Raw genomic sequence first — 20,765 nt, forward strand, 5'->3', positions numbered from 1 at the left:
CTGTGTGCACCTATATGTGCTTGTACTTTTTTGCTTTTTAAAAATCTTGCTTTTTCCTGATATTAACCCTAAAATTTGAGAATTTTGTGAGATGATCTTTCACATATCTGACCATCAGAAATACTTCGGAATACCCCAAATATTAGAGAGAAAATTCCAAAGATGGACCTTGGAAATGCTGTCAGGTAGAAGTTATTTTCAATTTCTTACATTTTGACATCCCTCTTCTCTTCCTACTGTATTTCTCATTTGAATCCTTTTAATCACTGGGTCTTTCAGTCAGTTGTTTTTTTTATTAAAGTATTTAGGGGATAAAGTTACATGCTAAGCTGGCTCTAATCATAGCCTTGCACTTTAGATTTCTCTAAATAATATTTGTTACCTAAAGATATTATTCAAGCCCCCTAAATTTTCAAACTGTAGTACAAATAAAATTACTGGTGTATTATTATAAAATACAGACCATTTGAGCTCTCCTTCTAGACTGTTTGTTCATGGGTCTGATGGGAGGCTCGGAAGTTGGCATTTACTTTTATTCTTTTTATCCACTCCCCTATAATTTTAATGTTAGGAATCCATGGGCCACACTTTGAAAAACATGCTCTAGTCCATCTTAGCTCATCAGATGGCAATGAGCTCTAGTCAAACACCGAAGTATCCATGCTTTACGTTTCAATTTATAAGTTGAATCCCATTTTTCCTTCAACTGATTTCTATGAGAGTAAGCCTATTGTTTTTCTGTGACCCTGAGAACCAAAGCCTACTTCTAAAGTTTTCAGGGCTCCTCAGCATTTTGTTCTGTTTGTCTGACAGTTTTGTTAATTTTCCCCTCTTAGAGAGTTTTGTGAGGAGTGTGGGGATGCCCCTTCCCATTCCCAGCTCTTCCACGGGTCTCTCCTCATCTCTCCTGCATCTCCTTGTACTGGAGCATATGATTTCACTCTTCTAAGCAACCCATGGTCAGGATCTGGCATGAGAAAATCACACATAATTAACCAAAGAAATATTAGGCATCTTTATGATTATTAACTCAAGGTTCAGAAATCAGAGTTGTTAAGCTATCATACCCAGAATTGTATTTACTTGTTCATTTTCAGTGTTCTAGTAAAAATATAGATACTTCTGACAAAAGCAGGTTCACAGATTCATTAGCATTTGGAGTTTCTTGACTCCTATTAGAAATCCAGAACGCTATTTCGATTTCCAATTTTTAGATGAAAATAATTTTTTTATTTAGATGCACTGGGACATATTGTTTCAGCTGGCTAACATCTGGATGCTTTCTCAGCACATGCCGAAGCCGGCGTTTCTAGCACTGGGTAGTTTGTCTCAGGAACACGAAGTGCTCATTATTTACCATTGTTATTTTCTCTGACTCTTGAGAAAAGTCAGTGCTACAAAAGTGCAAACTTAAAGGAAAAAATGAATTAAAGCTGATAGAGTTCAAAATGTTGATATTCAGATTGTTATCTCCTGGGTTCATCCTAAAATGATTCTTTCGTTTTTAGAAGAGCATAAAAAGACCAACTCAGATTAATTTTACTTCTTTTTGTGTAGACGATAGCCAGTCATTTATGATTCCAAATTTTCCACTTTATAAGAACCTCTTAGAATCACAGAATGCATCACTTGATCTTGCAGAGACATTAAAGATTATGGAGTTATGCCTCCCACACAGTTCAGAAACATCCTCTGCCAAATCTTTGGCAAAGGGCACTTGTGGCTCTCCGTGGTTGAAAACCAGTCTTTCCACTGACTTAACTTGAAAATAGATTATTAAACATCATTAATAGGATAGAAAATAGACACAATTGATCATTTATTCATTAATTTGCTTCCCACTTGATACAAAAGAGATTTAGTGTACTTTATGATGGAAGTAGTATAGGGTGGTGGGCTCTGCGGTTAGACAGGTCTCAGCTAGATTCCTGACTCTTTCACAAACGTGTGTCATGGCATTAAGCTAGTTAGTTAGATTTCTAATACTAATTTTCTTCCTCTGTTACCAGGAACTTTAATAACAGCACCTACTTGATCGAGTTGTTGCAAGGTCTGAACGTGTGTTGGGAAATTAGTAAATAACTCATGTTAATCACTATTACTAGTTTTTAATCACCTATTAGAGCAGGAAGAAAATTGTCAGATATTAACAATGCACAGGGATGGTAGCAAGGTTCATTTGTTTATTTGGGGGACCCTATTACATTTCCTTCTTAGGGGGCACCTGGGTGGTGCATTAGGTTAAGCTTCCAACTCTTGGTTTTGGCTCAATTGTGGTCTCAGGGTCATGAGATGAGTTGGGGCTGTCTTGGGCTTCACATGAAGCACAGAGTCTTGCTTAAGTTTCTCTTTCCCTCTGCCCCTTTCCCTTGCTCTCTCTCTCTCTCAAACAAATAATCTTAGAAAAATTTTTCCTTTGTTCATATAAAGGAAGTCTGAGAGTCTGGTCCACTTTTTCTAAGAAAGTATATTTGAAAGAGTGAGGATGAGTGAGGGTTATGGCTTATATAACAACCAGAGGTATTGAAGGGAAACCTGGTATAACAATTTGATGCAAGAGGGGAAAATCATTGAGAAGAAGCTAAGTAATTCCTTCCTCCTCTGACGCATTAACTTTCTGGATTTTGTAAAAACATCTAGCAGTTACATTTATACTACAGCACGGAAAGGAAATGGTGATCCCAGAATAATGGAGAACATGAGAATATTAGAATTCATTGTTTTATAACAGGTACAAAATAGCAATTTATTCATCCAACAAATATTTATTGAGCTCCTATTCTGTTGTAGTTTCTGGAGATAGTTCAGAAAACAAAGATAAAAAAGTGAAAGAAAATTCCCTTTTCATAAAGTTTGCATCCTAGAGAGTAGGGGTGCTGGAATAGTAAATACATAAATACATCATAGGCAGCCAGTAAGCACAGTGTCGGAGAATAGAGAGTGACAGAGTATGAGACACAGTCTTTTTTGATAAGGAAGCAGGAACCTGAACACGGTAGGAGCAAGCTATGACATAAAGGGACAGTGCATTTTAGGCAAAAGGAACAGTTAGTACACCAAACCTGAGGTAGGATTATGCCAGTGGGGATGGAGTGAGCAAGGTGCTGGGATATGGAGGAAATGACTTCAGAGAGGCAGCCTGGGCAAGAAAGGGAAAAATGAGGATAGAACAGAAGCTGAAGTCAGGGATGATGCTTAGTACATGAGGGAGGTAACATTTTTTTAAAAGATTTTTAAAATTTATTTACTCATGAGAGACACACACACACAGAGAGAGAGAGAGAGAGAGAGAGAGAGAGAGGGGCAGAGACACAGGCAGAGGGAAAAGCAGGCTCCATGCAGGGAGCCCAACATGGGACTTGATTCTGGGTCTCCAGGGTCATGCCCTGGGCTGAAGGCGCCTGAAGGTAACATTTAAATAAGCAGGTTGGACTCAAAACTATGAGGCTTCTCTCAGGAACTCGTGTGCAATAGATTCTACAGGTTAGACAATCAGGGTCAGCACTGGGGTGTCATCAGTGGGGATGAAGATGAGAATGGAAGTCTTGGTTGATTGGACCTAAGGGTGAAGGAGAGGGTGACCCAAAGACCATCTTAGAGCCTTGAGTCTTGCTGACTGGAAGAACTCTGTGGTGGCACTATTGAGAAGAAAGCTAACGGGCAACCAGAAGACAACAAGCAACATGTCCAATAAGCTTGGGGCGAGCTAGCAGCATGTCCCAGTGGACATTTTCAATGAAAGCAAAGACCAGTAATTTAAAGAGTCTGGCAATGAAAGGAAGAAACAAAGAGCACATTACTTAGGAAAGGCAGTGGGATTCAGCAAATACATTTCTCAGGTTGTGATGGAGTCAATACAGGATTGCGAAAAGGGTGTAGAGAAAGGAGCTATTGGAGATGAATAAATGCCGGAAAACATCTTTTGGAAATTGGGGAAAAAAAAAATCTAGGATTTTTTTTTTTTTTGTGCTGTGATGTGCTGTGAGTGGGATGTGCTGTGAGTGGGTGGGTTATAAGATTTTAAATAAGATTAATTTCGCTTATAGGATCTGGGATTTCTAGATGTGTTCATTCTATTGAATAGTTGACAAACAGTAATCCAATACCAAAAATTCCTTTCGGTTTAATTTCAGGATCTCAGGAGTGCAGGAACAAAGTTTGTCAATAATTAGCCACATCCAAGCAAATAGAGGACAAATAATTTTATAAAACCAAACCAAACCAAAAATGAGGTTGGTGAGAGGCTGGAGTAATACAGAGAAGATAGAGGAGATTGCCGGCTACACGGGGCTCTGTGAGTTTCTGAGATCCAAAGTTATTTATTTCTTCACTCAACAAATATTTGTTGATCACCCATAGTGTGATGGTCACTGTGCTGGTCCCGAGAATGGTGGAAAGATTCAGAGAAATATGATCCTGCTCTCATGAAGCTTCAGTCTAAAGAAGAAAGCAGATATTAAACAAATAGCTATATAATTGATTCTAAATATCTTAGCATTGTGATGAGTGCTATAAAGTAGAACATAAAAGAGTGGACATTAGCTTTAGTTTCATCCTCTCTTCTGCAGAGTGTGACAGTGATCTCAAGTACATTGTCTGCTATAAAATTAAAGTAATTGTGTTATTCCTCATTCAAATCAATCCCCTGGTGTGAACAATTATGCTGGGATAACAGGCACAAAACAGGACCACTGGTCACTGTCTTAAAGGGGCACTTGGGAGACCATCCAAAGTAAAAAAAAAAAGTGATGTGAAGGAGAATGATAAATATGTCTGGTATGTGAACAGTGTTTTTCCTGTGATGAATCAAAGGGTAAAGAAAAGAATTATTTAGAGAAGTCCAATGGGGTGTAATTAAGACTAGTAGCATAAAGGTAAACAAAGGAATAATTGAGCTAAGTAAAGTACCAGGAAAAATTTCTAATAGCCAAGACTGATTATAAAAGATACTCCTAGGGAAAGGTATTTTAGCCAATATGAGCTGAAATATTGAAAATTAAAATGGGGAATGTGTATGTGTATATATGATAAGAAATAGGCCTTCACCAGGATAAGATCATTGAACTGGAAAATCTTTTCTACCTCTAGCTCTTAATATCTCAAAAAGTTCTGAACTTTTATTTTTTATTCATTTATTTTTATTTATCTTTATCTTTATTTTATTTTATTTTTTTAGGGCAAAGAGCCTGTCTTAGTGATTGTGGTCACTAAGCACACTAGAGGCACAGAAAATCCTGAGACCAAACATTGGCGTGGCTCCGATCATATCCCAGTTTTCATCTGTCCACTTTGTTTCTGACTTTAAAAAAAAAAAAAAAAAAAAGCAGAGACTGCGGCTTAAAGGCCCAAGAGTTCTTTCTTAACATATGAGCTTACAAAAGACGTAAATTAAATGAATGTCTTCATTGGGCGCCAGAAAAAGACCCATCTGAGCTGTCCTATCTCTAACTGTATACCTTAAAAAGCAAGGAAAACTGGTTCTCTCTGGGTTAGGAGGGGCAGGAAGGAAGAATTATATAATCCTCCCAGTTTGGAAAGAATCAAAATTCATCTGGTGTTAGATATTTGGATCCTCGTCTCAGTTACTCGGTTAGTAGAAAGCTGGCCTCCGCCGTGCTGGCAGGAGTTGGCCGCCAAACTAAGCGGTGCTGGTGGCTGGGTGTTAAGTGCTCTGTCCACTCTGGGGGACAGGGAGTAGAGGATGCTGAAGGCTGAAGTCCTGACGCAGATGAAGCATCTGATCCTTCAAGACCCCCTGGCATTTGCTGTTTGAGTTGTCAGCTGGGTTTCAGCTCAGATAATTACATTTTGCTTGTCCAGTGCCCCTGGCCATTTCAAGTAGAGGCTTCGTTTCCCATCAGAAATTGCTCCTCACGTGATGCTGAGCCTAATTACACAACTGCTGTGGTCGTCCACAGGTAGCGCTGGCCTCGGTGGTCATGGAGGGATCCCTCTACAGGCCCACGCCAGCCACATTCAGCCCAGGCTTGAATTCTTTCCAAGAAGTTTCATCTAAGAGCCTCGGTAAAGAAAACAAGTCTATCTGTAAGAAAGAAAGATGAGTTTAGAAATGAAAGAAGCCACGTTGGGTTTTGGGTATTTGTTTTAGTAGGCTGGATTTCTAGACAGCTCTTCAGTGTGTATTCCAATGGGCCAGGTTAGTCTGGGCTGTCTATGCTCGCTCCTTTTTATAAGAATCTTGGGATCGATTGGTTTGGGTAGAAAACGTGAGTGATGCGGAGGAGGTCTCAGATAACTCATTGACCTTCATTCTAAGGATTTGGCCAAATGTGGATGATTAAATGGTCAGAGAATCCTCAGACACATTTCCTTTATTTTACATTTACTGAAAATGTTCTCAGCTGAACACTTTAATTAGATGAAAGTAAGTTTTAGAATCCGGATGTAAGCTGTCCAAGGAAAGTACTGAACTAAAGGCCAATAGCTCATCTCAGAACTTTTATTATTCTTTGAAATGGATTCAGTTATGAGTTTTTCTATGGGCATAATTCTGCCTTAGAAAATTTCTAATAAAAAAAAAGTCATTTTGACTTTTAAAAATAAAAGTCATTTTGGTACTCTTTAATCTAGCATAATAAATAGAATGAGTTCTTTTCAGGGGGATATATTCTGGTCAATGCAATATATACATATTATTCAACAATATGTTAAAATGCCAACTTTATAAATTAAAGTTGCAGAGAGGATATTGTGATTGTCAAAAAAAGTAGAACATTAAATTTTTGTGATTTTTACCTATTTAGAAAGATATCATAAAGGATATATATTAAGAGAAGGAGAGAAATCTGATAAATTTTGGAGCTTTTTCTGTACTGGTTCACATAGATATACTCACTATCCTTTAATGACTTTAATTGTAATATACTCTGTAGAGTATATTAAAAGAAAAAGCCTTTAATTGTTGGTAATTTGCACGGTCTTCTTTTATTGTAATGAGAACAATATTGACATATTGTAATGTCATATTATTGATGATCTCAAAATATCAAATAATTACAAAATGCTATCATTGCTGAAATGGTCAGTAAATAAATCTTTTTTTTTTTTTTATACTGGAAAAATGGCCTTATTTTGGTTTTCTAGGGACTGCCAAAGGAAGAAGTGGAGCTTCTTTGTTTTGGAGTTTTCTGCAATTTTATTTAATTTGTTTAAAGAGAAGAGTAATGCAAGTGTTCATTTATACGCTAAGATATACTCCAATAAAAAGTTTTAGAGAGAAAAAAACCCAACCCGGTTCACCTGTTGTGCTCATTGAAGGGAAAACCTCACAAAATATCAGCAGTAACATGTTGTCTTATCAGCCTTCCCTCATCCTCACCGCTGATCTCCATTTCTATGTTTTCCAGACAGCTTCAGAAGAAAAGCTGGGTTAAAATGTACAATTTTCTCTTGAGATGGCAAAGCTCTTTTGTGATAAATTGGAGTCTTACCATCTGAGAAAGGAATCTTACCAACAACTTGTTAGTCTCTAAAAATATTTCTCATGTTGACACTTGTCAGTTATCCATATGTCAGTCATATGCAATAATTTTTTCATCTTCGGGTGATACCTTTTCTGTCATAGTATCTTTCACATTTCGAGACTCTTATCATCCCAGTTTTGTTTATGTGGTTTTTATACATTTATCTCCTTTCTGTTCCAGAAAACCATTGATATAGCTATTATGGACACTGAAAACAAAACAAGATAAAATGAAAAACACATTATAGAAATGAAGACAATGGACTCAAAGAATATGGGAATAGGAACAAAATGAAAATGTCAGGAAGATGTGACTGAGTAAGTTCTTTTTTTTTTCTCTCTCTGAGTAAGTTCTTAAAGGTTTTTTTCACTGTTTTAAGAGGGCTATGAGTTTGGCTGTGCATTTTTCAGTAGGTAATATAAGGATGTATTTATTATAATTCAATATATAATATTCCTATAATCCATATACTATCCATATAGTATAAGGATATATTCATCAATATAATCATTTGCTTAGAAGAAACTCAATTAGTCCTGATGCTAAGACCAGCAGTGATATATGAGTTTTTATAAAGAAGAAATGGCAATTTAATGAGTAATGTTCTTGCAGCATCCTTATCTGCTATGGGCCAGAATATGATTATGGACTGGCTAGTTAGACCTAGAGTTGGATCCAGGCTCTGTACTTTAAGGATAGCTATGTGGCCTCAGGAAACTTATTTAATTTATTTAAGTTCCACATTTAGCATTTGCAAAGTGTGTCCACCTCGTAGCCTAAGGTGAGGAATAAATAGGACAATGCACATAAAATGCCCAGCACAACTGGCATGTGAAAAGTGGTCAATAAATTTTAGATCTTCCTAATCTGTTGTTACTTGGGGAATGCAAAGACACTTCAGTGTTAGGTCAGATAACTATGGTTACAAAGATAATTTGATGTAGGAATAAATGAAACATAGTGGTCTTGAACGCATGTTTCAACACATGCCAACACACGCACACACATGTACACACACGCACACAATTTAGACTTTTATCTGTTTCTTGGCTCCTTTCTATATAGTAATTTTAGCCTTAGCATCTGGCATCTGTTGAAGCAAGTTTAGCATTTTGTCTTACAAACTCCCAGGTTGGTTATGAGAATGAAAATTTGCAAAATAGCTGGCTCTGTCGAATGCTGAGAATGGACTCAAGGAGTTCCCAAAGTCAGCAAAGATGTGGATCAGGAGATAATTCAGACCAGCTAAGTAGACAATAAATGAATCCTTTTATTGTTTTTTTTCCCCTTTCTACAAATCATTTCCTCATTTTAAGTAAAGGAGGAAATAGAAGGCTGAGAACTTTGGCTGGAAATGGCTTTTTCAAAGCATTTCTCACAAGTGAGAAAAGGAACTGGGGGTTGCCAGCTTCTGTAGGAAGAGCTATGTATCCACTACCACACAGAGATGAAAGAGCCACATTTTCCTAAGTATTTTTCTGTGATTGGAGTTACAAAGAGTGATGAATTTAAAAGGTCAGCAGTTGATGCTTGTTTTTAGTGTAGTTCTGGCTGGGAAATGATACGCTCAGAGAATGGAACTCTCACAAGTGAATCCTACGTCTTCCAGAGAAATAACTTAAATCAGAGCAAAAAAAAAAAAATGGATGGATGCAAGAGATGATGGATCCATTGGGTTTACTGAACAATCAGTTTGGTACATCAAATTCTGCTAATCTATTATAATCAATCTCTCAAGTAGATTTTAACTTCTGAAACAGTGTAACAGGAGTAGTTGTCTTAATTTTCTTTCTTTTCTCAGAGCGAGAAATAATATAAAAACTGTTTCATGTATTTCTCTTCCCTTTATTTTGCTCATGTCAGATGTATTATTCCATATGCTATATGATATTTACTTTAGTCACATCCTTAGATCTTTCTACAGTTTTTTTTTTTTAAAGATTTTATTTATTTACTCATGAGAGACACACAGAGAGAGAGAGACACAGGCAGAGGGAGAAGCAGGCTCCCTGCGGGAGCCCGATGGGGGACTCGATCCCAGGACCCCCAGGATCATGCCCTGAGCCAAAGGCAGACACTCAACTGCTGAGCCCCCCAGGCATCCCTCTTTCTATGGTTTTAAGAGCTTTTTGCTCCCAAAAGATCCTACCCCCTTTCCCGTTTTTTCCTGTCTGAAGAAGAGAACATGACACAGTGAAAAGACCACTGTCTTGAATTAAGAGAACTTAAATCCTTCTTCTAGCTCTATAACTAGCTAATAATAGGATATTGCCAAGTAATGTATCTTCAATTGACTGATATTTCCTCTTCTCAACAAAGTTAGTGATTATGCTTTTTAAACTTTTTTTTTATCAGTAGAAACATTTCTTGAAATAGAAAAATTTCTCACCAACCCAATATGTAAATTAGGTGAAAGCTGAATCCTCTTATTGAAATCAGATGTCTTCCTCTTCTTCCAGCCTCTCCTTCCCCTTGCCTTTTGGTGCGTTCCCTAAAGTATCTGCAATGAACCTCGAGGGCAGTGTTTCTCAAAGCACAGTCCACGGAACACGGGTGGTCCCTGATGGTTTATGGGTGATTCATAGGAGTTTAGGCAATTCAGAAGAAGAACATGAAATATTTGCTCGCATACATTTCATAAATTTGAAATAAAACAATAATAATGATTTTCATAACAGAAATTTCTTTATGTTCTGAATAATCATTACGTTTTCTAGAATTGTATATGTGCCACAAGCAATGAATTAGTCTATTTAAATAACTTATATCACATCATTTGTATATTATTCTTTGCTTATTAATAATCCTATTATTTTTGTTGTTGAGACCATAGCGCTAAGTATATCCTGAATTCACAAGATGGATCAACAATTAAAATATACTTTGCTGAAGTATTAAATTAATGACAAGTATTTTTTTTTTTTTTGAGAACCTATTTTTATTCCCAATTGAGACCCTGAGTCTCTTCTCTCCATGTAGAAGGGTACAGCAGTGTCAGGGCACAATGAGGTCAGTATCTGCTCCTCACCAAACCACCCCCACCTGCTTCTCCCTCTGCCTGTGTCTCTGCCTCTCTCTGTGTGTCTCACATGAATAAATAAATAAAAATCTTTTAAAAAGATTAATAACAAAATGATAGTACAATTGCTGTAATTAAAAATATTTTATGATCATTAACTACTTATAATCATGAAATTACAGTTTCATCACGGAATGTGAATCTTTTGCTACTGGGACAAGTGAAATTACAATTATGATGATTTGTAAGGATAGCCAAAGAGCAAACTAATTAGGAGACCTGTTCATGAATATTTGAAAATCAGACTTCATTAGATCAATGGGCCTTTTGACCCTGGTCTCTTGTGTGTTATAGAACTTTTTCAAATAGTGGAAAGAACCCACAGAGTTTTATATAATTTTCAAAATTATGCAGCAAAACCTCTGACCAGTGCATTATTTCTATAAAAAGGAAAAAATTAAAAAAATTGCATTGTCCCCCAAATAAATAATAGTCTAAAAGTGGATTTAAATTTTTAGTTCATATATTAAAAACATGTAAGGTATTTTCTAGCTGAAAAGATTGTGAAATCATTCTCAGACTTAGTAATAATATCATTCTTGGAGAGAAATCATAATAAACATTTCATAATACTATTTTTTTTTCACAATACTATTTTATCACATAATGTCAGGGACATGCTCTGAAAGAGATATTAATACTAAATATATATTTATAAGAGGAGGCATTTGCTTTAAATTGGATACCAGAATTAATATGCAGATTATGAATCAGTTTTGAGTATAGGCACATTTTGGAGATATTGCAGGTTTGTTTCCAGACCACCATAATAAAGTAAATATCCAATAAAGCGAGTCAAATAAATTTTTTGCTTTCCTGTATGTATAAAAGTTATTTTTATACTCTGCTATATCTGTTAAGTGTGCAATAGCATATGTCTAACAAAAATGTACGTACCTTAATTAACAAACACTTTACTGCCAAAAAAAAGTGCTAACATCATCTGAGCTGTCAGCGAATTGTAATCTCTGCTGGTAGAGGATGTTGCTTCAATGTTGATGGCTGCTGACTCATCAGGATGGTGGTTGCTGAAGATTGGGGTGGTTGTGACAACTTCTTCAAATAAGACAATAATGAAGTTTTTTGCATAGATTGGTTCTTCCTTTCTCTGTGGCCTGTGATGCTATTTGATAGCATTTTGCCCACAGTAGAATTTCTTACCAAATTGGAGTCAATCTTCTCCCCTACTGCTGCTTTATCAACTAAGCTTATGTAATATCCTGAATCCTTTGATGTCATTTCAACGATCTTTGCAGCATCTTCACCAGGAGTGGATTCCATCTCAAGAAACTACCTTTGTTGCTCATCCATAAGAGGCAGCTCCCCATTACTTCAAGTTTGATTATGAGATAGTAGCAATTCAGTCACATGTTAGGCTCTAGTTCTAATTCTAGTTCTCTTACTATTTCTACGACATCTGTAGTTACTTTCTCCACTGAATTCTTGACCCTCTCAAAGTCATCCATGAGGATTAGAATCAACTTCTTCCAAACTCCAGTTAATGCTGATATTTTGACCTTTTTCACAAATCACAAATATTCTAAATGACATCTGGAATGGTGAATCCTTTCCAGAAGGTTGTCAGTGGACTTTGCCCAGATCCATCAGAGGAATTACTATCTGTGGCAGCTCTAGCCTTACAAAATGTATTTCTTAAATAATAAGACTTGAAGGCCAAAATGACTCCTTGATCCATGGACGTTGTGTTAGCAGGCATGAAAACATTAATTTCATTGTTCATCTCCATCAAGCTCTTGGGTGACCAGGTGCATTGTCAATGAACAATTATATTTTGAAAAGAATCTTCTTTTTTTTTTAAGATTTTATGTATTTATTCATGAGAGACAGAGAGAGAGAGAGAGAGAGAGAGAGAGGCAGAGACACAGGCAGCGGGAGAAGCAGGCTCCAAGCAGGGAGCCCAACGTGGGACTCGATCCCGGGTCTCCAGGATCAGGCCCTGGGCTGAAGGTGGTGCTAAATTGCTGAGCCACAGGGGCTGCCCAAGAATCTTCTTTTTTGAATAGTAGTTCTGAATAGTGGCCTTAAAATATTCAATAAACATGTTGAAAACAGATATGCTACCATCCAGGCTTTGCTGTTCCATTTATAGAGCACAAGTGGAATAGATTCCTCATAATTCTTAAAGGCCCTAGGATTTTCAGACTGGAAACTGAATATTATCTCCAATTTAAAGTCACCAGCCTCATTATCTTCTAAGATGGGACTCAACCTGACTCCCATTGGCTTCTCCTCTCTAGTGCAAGATGGCATCTTCTTCCAATAGAAGGCTTTATGTGCATTGGAAATGTTTAGTGGAGCTACCTCCATTAATTATCTGAGCTAGATCTTCTGGATAAATTGCTGGAGCTTCCATACCAGCACTTGCTGCTTCACCCTGAACTTCGAGGTTAACTTCTTTCCTTAAATCTCATGAACCAACCTCTGCTTCCAACTTTTCTTCTGCAGCTTCCTCACCTGTCTCAGCCTTCACAGAATTAACGAGAGTGAGGCCTTGCTCTGGATCAGGCTGTGGTTTAGGGGAATGTTATTGTTGCTTTGCTTTGATCTTCTATCCAGACCCCTGAAGCTTTCTCCATATCAGCACAAGGCTGTATCACTTTCTTATCATTTGTGTGTTCACGGGCATTGAAGTTTTAATTTCCTTCAAGAACTTTTCCTTGCATTCACAACTTGGCTGCCTGATGTAAGAGGCCTAGCTTTCAGCCTGTCTTGGCTTCTGACATGCCTTCCTCCCTAACCTGAATTATGTTTAGCTCTTGATTTAAGGTGAGACATGTGACTCTTCCTTTTACTTGAACACTTAGAAGCCATTGTAGGGTTATTAATTGGCCTCATATCAACATTATTGTGTCTCATGGAATAGGGAGGCTCAAGGAGAATGAGAGAGATGGGGGAAAGGCTCGTCACTGGACCAGACACATTTATTAAGTTTGCCATCTTATGGCGGTCAGAGTTTGCGGAACCCCACAATTACAATAATAACACCACAGTTACAATTACAGTAGTAACATCAGAGACCATTGATCACAGATCACTTTAACAAATATAACAATAGTGAAAAAGTTTGAAATATTGTGAAAGTTACCAAAATGTGACACAGAAACATGAAATGAAATATATTGTTGGAAAAATGGCACTGATAGACCTATTTGATGCAGGGTTGCTACAAACCTTCAGTTTGCAAAAAAAAAAAAAAAAATGCTGTGTCTGTGACATGCGATAAAGTGAAGCACAATAAAATGAGGTTTGCCTGCATATATGTAGCATGTGTATGAGGGAGAAATGTTTGCTCATTTTTTTTTTTTTTAATCATTAAAACCTCTTCGTTAGGGTGAATTTTATGTGTCAACTTGATTAGACCGCAAGGCGCCCAGCTATATGGCCATACATTATCACGGGCATGTTTGTGAGAGTGTTTCTGAGAATATTAACATTGAGGTTGACAGAGTAGAGTCGATTGCCTCCCGATGTGGGTGGACCACGTTTTATCAGTGGAAGGCCTGAAGAGAACAAAAAGGCTGACCCTTCCCTAAACAAGAGAGCACTCCTTCTGCCTGACTGCCTCTGAACTGGGAGAGAAGCCTTTTCCAGCCTTTAGACTCAGATTGAAACATCAACTCTTCCTGCACATGAAGCCTGCCAGCCTTCAGCCTGGAGCTGCGTCGCTGGCTTTTCTCCGGCTCCTGCTTGCCGATTCACCCTACAGGTCTTGGGACTTGTGCCAGATTCCATAATTATGTGAGCCAATTTTATATAATAAATTTCTTTCTCCCCTTTTCTAAGATAGATATATTTAATCTATATTTATATATATCATAAATTTATAATAATTATTATTTCATATTTATAATAATAATATATATTTTATATGTGTATAAAATTAGTTCTGTTTCTGTAAAGAACCTTGACTACTATAGTTTTTGGTACCAAGAGTGATTCTAGAGAAATAGAACTTTAAGGATGAGTTTTCTGAATTGGTTCTGGGGTTTTTGGGATTGGCTCTCTACTATGATTAATTATGACTCTATTTCCAGTAGTAAGGAGATCACTAATACTCTGGCATGATCTGGCAATAGAGATACACAAAATATTACCATTTGATACTGATAATCAATCACTGCCCAGAAGCAAGTATCTGGGTGACTATGTGTATAATATTGTTGGCTATTTTTTGTCAAACAAATAAATATAATGAGGTTGGCTGATTGCTCCTCATGTCTCTGGAAAAAATGGTGAAAACAAAGGATGAGCTCAGAGATATAAATTCCCAGCTGAGGTGCATAAGTGACCTGCAAGTTTCGATGTATTCCTAGGAGGAGCCCCTTGTCTCCTTTAGCTGCAGGGTGAGATTGATGAATCCAACCCAGAACCTCACCCTGCAGCTGGCTGAACTGTAATACAAGTGAAATCCCAGCCTTGCGATATGTTCACTTGCAAAGTAAGAGCACTGATGGAAGAAGGATGGGATCCGGAAAGTGAGAATGGGAATGTGTGGGAAGACTTTGACAAAACTGGGGACATTGAACCCCTGAATTCTGATGAGTCTTCTTTGCTAGTTGAAGAGGCCACCGCACCCTGACTGAGGGGATTAACTCTGCATCACCTGAAGAAGCAGTAGTGGCTTTCCCTAAGGTGGTTGCCTGCAAGATGATGCTGATTTTCCTTAGGACCCACTCCCACCAGCCGTCTTCGCTTCTAGACCCATAACTAGACTCAAGTCCCAGCAAGGCCCTCCTCCCCTTTTTTAAAGGTTTTATTTATTTATTCATGAGAGACAGAGAGAGAGAGAGAGAGAGGCAGAGACATAGGCAGAGGGAGAAGCAGGCTCCATGCAGGGAGCCAGACGTGGAACTCTATCCCGGGTCTCCAGGAGGCGCTAAACCATTGAGCCACCCGGGCTGCCCCCCAGCCAGGCCCTTAAAGGTGAGGCACGAAGTGTGACTCACAGGGAGGTGTGCTGCACTTGACAATAACTGCTTAAGCGTTCTATTTCTACAGATAGAAATCTGGGGAACGTTCGCGGGAATGGATACTTGGGATTGGGCTAACGGTAGAACTGTTGAGTTGGATCAGGCTGCATTTTTTGACAGGGGCTGACTGAGCAGACATTATGCATTTAATATGGTAGTTTTGGGAGTTCAAAGGGGTCAAACAGTTTGTTGCTGAGACGTGGACCAAATGGTGGACTCAGTGAGTGAGTTAGAAATGCCCCTCCTGCCTTCGTTTAATGTAGAGGATTCAAGGGCTCAGGGAAATTAGAACATTAGAATGGATTTGTCATTTAAGACCCCCTCACCCACTCTGGGAGGGCCCAGAAGTCATGCTTTTCACCACTACTCTGAGAAATAAATTTGTGAGGGGAGCCCCAGCATCCTTGAAGAGCTCTGTGACCACCCTTCTCTGTAGGACGGACCTCATGGTGGGAACTGAGGTCCCTGGATTGGGAAACCTAAATGCATGGCAGTAATTGGATCTCTGTGTGGTAGGAGTCAAGGTGCAGCACTTAACCACCAAAGGCAAGGTGGTTGTGGTTAGTGTAATGGAGAGCAGAGTGAAGGCAATCAGAATAATCCGATTCACACAGATCTATGGTGTTGGCTAGTCGATCATGATGCTCCTAGAAGTGAAACAGATAGGAAGCCTACTGAATTCTTACCTGATACATATAAGCAGAAAAGTTTTCGTTTAAGTGAACGAAGGTCTAAACTGACTCTTAAAAACAGAATATGGCCCCTCAGTAAATTCCCAGACTTGAGCCAGACCTCAAGCTCCTTGAATGAAGAGAAGACCAAGTCCCCCTGAGGAAGAATCCTGGAACACTGCCAAAAAACGCTGCTAATCTTTCTCCAGCCTTCCCCAAAAGGACCTATAGCTTTCTTTCAGGGTAGCTGTATGCTGAGGAAAAGGAAGTAATCAGACATTTCAGGAACTACTAGATACTGATTCTGATTTGATTCCAAGAGACCCACAACATCACTGTGGTCTGCTAGTAGTGGCTTATGAAGGTCAGGTGCTGAATGGCATTTTAGCTCCTGTCCGTCCCACCATGGGCCCAGCAGGTCCCCAAACTCATCCTGTGGTTATCTCTCCTGTTCCACAATGCATCATTGGACTAGACAGACTTAGGTGATACAATCCCCACGCTGGTTCTCTGACCTGGGGAGTAAAGGCTATCCTGGTGGGAGAGCAAGTGGAACTGTCTCTATCAAGGAAAATGGTAAATCAAAAGCAACACTGCATCCCTGGAGGGATTACAGAGATTAGCCTATAATCAGGGACTTGAAAGATGCAGGAGTGGTGATTTCTATCACATCCCCATTCAACTAGCCTATTCGGCCTGCGCAGAAGACAATTGAATTTTGGAGACGGGCAGTGGATTTTCATAAGCTTAACCAGGTGGTGACTCCAATCGCAGCTGCTGTACCAGAGGTGGTTTCATTGCTTGAACAAATTAACACATCTTCTGATACTGGAATACAGCTATTGATCTGGCAAATGTTCCTGGTAAAGGTTCTCCATAACTTCAAGAATAAGTTGTTGCTTCTGGCCCCTTCCACGACAAGAAAAGATACCATGCCTAGTGGCCTTTTTGGGTTTCGGAAGCAACACAGTGCTCGTTCGGGTCTGTTACTCTGGCTCATTATCTAGTGATCCAAAAAGGTGCTGGTTTTGAGTGAAGTACAGGACAAAGAAGGCTTTGCAACAGGTCCAGGCTACTGTACAAGCTGCTTTGCCACCTTAGCCATAGGATCCAGTAGATCCAATGGTGCTTGAAGTGGCAATGGCGGATAGAGATGCTGCTTGGTGCCCCTATAGGCAAATTGCAGCATAGGCCTTTAGGATTTTGGAGCAAAGCCCTGTCATCCATCACAGATAACTACTCTTCTTTTAGGAAACAGCTTTTAGACTGCTCTTAGAGATTGAATGCTTTTCTGTGGGTCACCAAGTTACCATGTGACCTGCCCATCATGAACTGCGTGTTATGATCCACCAAGCCATAGAGTTGTGTACACAGCAGCACTCCATTGCCCAATAGAAGTGATACATATATGATTATGATTGACCAAGCCCTGAAGACCCAACCAAGTTACATGAAAGAAGTGGCTTAAATGCCTATGGTCCCCACTCCGACTATACTGCTTTCCTTCTCTTAAGCCTGTACCTATGGCCTCATGAGGATTTCCCTGTGATCAGCTGAAGAGGAAGAGTGAACTTAGGCCTGGTTTGCGGATGGTTCAGTATGGTGTGCAGGCACCACCTTCAGTGGACAGTTGTAACCCTCCTGTCCCTTTCTGGGACATCCCTGAAGGTCAGCAGTGAAGGGAAATCCTCCCAGTAGGCAGAACTCCAAATAGTGCACCTGGCTGTTCACTTTACGTGAAAGGAGAAACAGATGCATGATCATATACCAATCCGTGGGCTGTTGCCAATGGTTTAGTTGGATGGTCGGAGACTTGGAAGGAACGTGATTAGAAAATTTAGTGAGAAGGAAGCTTGGTAAAGAGATATGTGGATAGACTTCTCCGAATGCCAAAAAATGTGAGGGTATTTGTGTCCCATGGGCATGAGACCAAAGGATGACCTCGAGAGAGGAGAGTTTTAATAACCAAATGGACAGGATGACCCATGCTGTGGATGCTAGTCCCCCGCTTTCCCCCACCATCCCTCTCATTACCACAGTTGCAGGGATGGAGATTATGCACGTGCTCAGCCACAAGGACTTCCACTCACCCAGGCTGACCCGGCTATAGCCACTGCTGAGTGCCCAATCTGACAACAGCTCAGATCCACACCAAGTCCCCAGCATGGCACCATCTCTCGGGGTGATTATCCAGCTACCTGTGGCAGGTCGATTACATTACTCTGCTTTGTTCATGAAAAGGGCAGCATTTTTGTTTTTTTTTAAAACTGGAATAGACACACTGGAAACAAATTTGCCTTCTTTGAGGGCAATGATTCTGCCAAAATCACTATTCAGGTGTTTATAGAATGCCTTATCTACTGCAGTTCCGCACCGCATTGCCTCTGATCAAGGAACTCGCTTCGTAGAAAATGAAGTGGGCCTATGTTCATAAAATTCACTGGCCTTAGCATATTTCCCAACCTCCTCAAAGCAGCTCACCTGACAGAAGGTTGGAACGGCCATTGAGGAGGACTCAACTCTAGTGCCAGCTTGATGACAATACCTCACAGGGCTGGGGCAAGGTTTTCCAGAAGGCTGCATGCTCTCTGCATCAGTGTCCAATTTTTCTGTTTCTCAATAGCCAGGAGTCATGGGTCCAGGAATCAACGGGTGGAAATGGGAGCGGCATCATTCATCATTACTTCTAGTGATTCATAGCAAAAGTTTTGCTTCCTGTTCACACGCCCTTTATGCTCTGCTGGCCTAGGGGTTCGAGTTCCAGAGGGAGGACTGCTTCCATCAGGGGACACGATGATTTCATTGAACTTAAAGTTAAGACTGAAGGCTGGCTATTTTGGGCGCCTCAGGCCTCTGAATCAATAGACAAAACAGAGTTACTGTGCTGACTGGAATGAATGATCCTGACCACCTTGAAGAAATCGCTTTATTACGTCACAGTGGGGGTAAGGGAGAGTAGGTCTGGAATAGAGTTCCTTTAGGGCATTTCTTGATGTTACCGTGCCCTGTGGTTAAGGTCTATGAAAAACTACAACACAGTCCAGGCAGGACTACTACTGACCCAGACGCTTTAGGAATGAAATTCTGAGTTACCTCATCAGATAAAGAATCACGACCAGCTGGGAGGCTTGATGAGGGCAAAAGAAATACAGAATGAATAATAGGAAAAGTAGCTCTAAAAACCAGTTATGACCATACGACCAGTTACAGAAATGAGGACTGTGATTGTCATGAATATAGTCTCCCTATTTTGTGAGTATGCGTGTGTATATGCATTTGCAAATAATGTATTTGTGTGTATACACAAGAACATTCACAAAAACAAAATATTCACAACAATATTCTTAATGAATGTCTTTGTTTTCTCTTACCCCTTTATCAGGTGATATGAGATGCATTGACTTAATATCATAGTATTTAAGTATTGTCGATTTATAGCATAATATTAAGTTACAAGAAGAGTAAACATCACTCAAGGACTTTACTTCTTCCTTTGGGGGAAGGGTTAGTGCATACCTGGTTGTATGCAAGATAGTTTATCACGTTAGATGGGATAATGACCCGTTATTATCTGCATTTGGAGATTAGGTATAGTTTAATCTCCAAATAATCTTGGAGATGTGTGTGAGGCCATGTTGACAAGGGGTGCGCTTGTGATGGTTAATTTTTTGTGTCAACTTGACTGCTCCTGGAGTGCCTAGCTATTCGGTCAAACATTATTCTGGGTGTTTCTGTGAGACTGTTTTGGATAAGATTAGCGTGTAAATTGGCAGACGGAGTAAGCAGAGCGCCCTTCCTAATGTGATTGGGCTCTATCCAATCATTTCAAGGCCTGACTAGAACAAAAAAGGCTGACACTCCCTAGAGTACGAGAGGATTCTCTTCGCATGAACGCCTTTGAACTGGAATTTTGGCTTTTTTCCTGCCTTCAGACTTGAACTGAAACATCAGGCTCTTCCTGGGTCTCCAGCCCGCCAACTCATCGCGTAGATCGTGGAGTCTCAGACTCCGTGGTCATGTATACGTACATCCTATGGGCTCTGCTCCTCTGGAGAAGCCTAATATACTCTCACTACACACATAAATACATATAATTTTTTTTAATCACTAGTTATTTTATGAGCTGCTTTCCAAATCCAGCATTTTCCAGCTGTAGGTCTCTTGACTCCTTCATTATCTTCCTAACACAGCAGTTAGAGAAATCTGCTTAAAAGAGAAGTCAGATCATGGCACTCGTGCTCAAAACCTTCCAATGGCTCTCATTTCAAAATGCAGAAAGTCAAGTCCTTTTGCTACTCAGAAGGTCCTAGAGGTTCTCACCCTGGTTCTCACCCTGGCCTGCTTCCCCTCTCGCCACACCTCTTCCTACTCATGCCTTCTTCACCTTGCTCCAGACACACAGACTTGCTTCTTATTCCTTGAAATAGCTGGGCTTGCTTCCATCTCTGTAACTTTGCACTTGTTCTCTCCGATTAGAGCGATCTTCCCCAAACCTGCATAGCTTCCTCCCCAACCTTTTTTTTTTTATTTTAGTTTTTTT

At 39.5% G+C, this 20,765-nt stretch overlaps 1 long non-coding RNA gene across 4 annotated transcripts; it reads right to left on the reverse strand.

The window, feature by feature from the left end:
• Positions 1 to 4,187: 4,187 nt before the first annotated feature.
• On the reverse strand, positions 4,188 to 19,123 carry LOC144282668 (uncharacterized). Of its 4 annotated transcripts, none has more exons than XR_013351173.1 (5): positions 18,707 to 19,123; positions 9,878 to 10,044; positions 7,473 to 7,692; positions 5,806 to 6,043; positions 4,188 to 4,437 (listed from the first exon to the last, which is right to left on the reverse strand). It is a non-coding gene; the product is annotated as an uncharacterized LOC144282668 (long non-coding RNA). The 4 variants fall into 4 exon arrangements; XR_013351174.1 differs by having other exon boundaries at positions 7,572 to 7,692; positions 9,874 to 10,044; XR_013351172.1 differs by having other exon boundaries at positions 9,874 to 10,044.
• Between the last annotated feature and the right edge of the window lie 1,642 nt (positions 19,124 to 20,765).

The sequence above is a fragment of the Canis aureus genome, chromosome 13 (genome assembly GCF_053574225.1).
Source record: "Canis aureus isolate CA01 chromosome 13, VMU_Caureus_v.1.0, whole genome shotgun sequence".
In the NCBI taxonomy this organism is placed as follows: Eukaryota; Metazoa; Chordata; class Mammalia; order Carnivora; family Canidae; genus Canis; species Canis aureus.